The sequence below is a fragment of the Myotis davidii genome, unplaced genomic scaffold (assembly GCF_000327345.1).
Source record: "Myotis davidii unplaced genomic scaffold, ASM32734v1 scaffold1097, whole genome shotgun sequence".
Lineage (NCBI taxonomy): Eukaryota > Metazoa > Chordata > Mammalia > Chiroptera > Vespertilionidae > Myotis > Myotis davidii.
This window is the reverse complement of record NW_006288117.1, coordinates 45233-46029: the sequence shown is the minus strand read 5'-3', so window position 1 is coordinate 46029 and position 797 is coordinate 45233. Positions and strand designations below refer to the sequence as shown.

Genomic DNA, 797 nt, shown 5'->3' with positions numbered 1-797 from the left:
TCCTGCCCTGACCTCTGTGACCTCTTTTCCCACAATCCCCAGCCTCCCACTCCCAAGACTACACTGTGGAGAATTCCATCCGGATGGGCGTGGCTGGATTGGTCCTGGTGGTGCTCGGGGTGCTGCTATTTTGGTCTCGAAACAGCCAGAAACAGACCCAGGATGCAGCCAGGACGTGATCACAGAGGGAACAATGCACCGTTCAGAGAGGAAGCCTTGGGAGTGAATCTCATGTGCCCAGAAGGTTCTGGAAGATAACATGGGACATATGCTGAGGGACCTGTCTGAGGCTCCTTACAGATGGAGGAGTCATCGCTCATGTACAGGGACAAGGTCTGGACCTTCTGCCCTTGGACTGTGTCCCTTTCCGTCCCGACCACTGTCTCCTCATCTTTATAGATTTCTCCCCTCTAGTCCTTTCACCTTTGTCCTTTTAGTATAATAATTTCGGTGCTTAGAAAATTCTTCACTAACAATTTACCCTTTCCGTGTGCTTTTACCATATCCATTGGGCCCCCTTTTTTTTATTTGTAAAGGAGAGCTGGTGTACAATAAAGTGAGTTCTCATCTGTTTCCTCCACTTGACATGAACTATGAAGACACACGTTTCATGTGTATATTCATGCACCTGACACTGCGTGTTCTCTCTGCTTCTCTGAAAAATAGCCACCCACTGGCCCGGAGGTGTAGCCAATGTCATCCTCACCTCATTCTTCCTGAAACAACACACATGGCCCTTCTCTGTCTATTCCCGTACATCTGCCAGCATTTCCTTCTGGGAGGAAATTGCCTCCTCA

At 48.9% G+C, this 797-nt stretch overlaps 1 pseudogene; it reads left to right on the top strand.

Annotated features, from left to right (window-relative positions):
• LOC102764150 overlaps positions 1-797 on the top strand; it is an 11536-nt pseudogene that overhangs the window by 2719 nt on the left and 8020 nt on the right.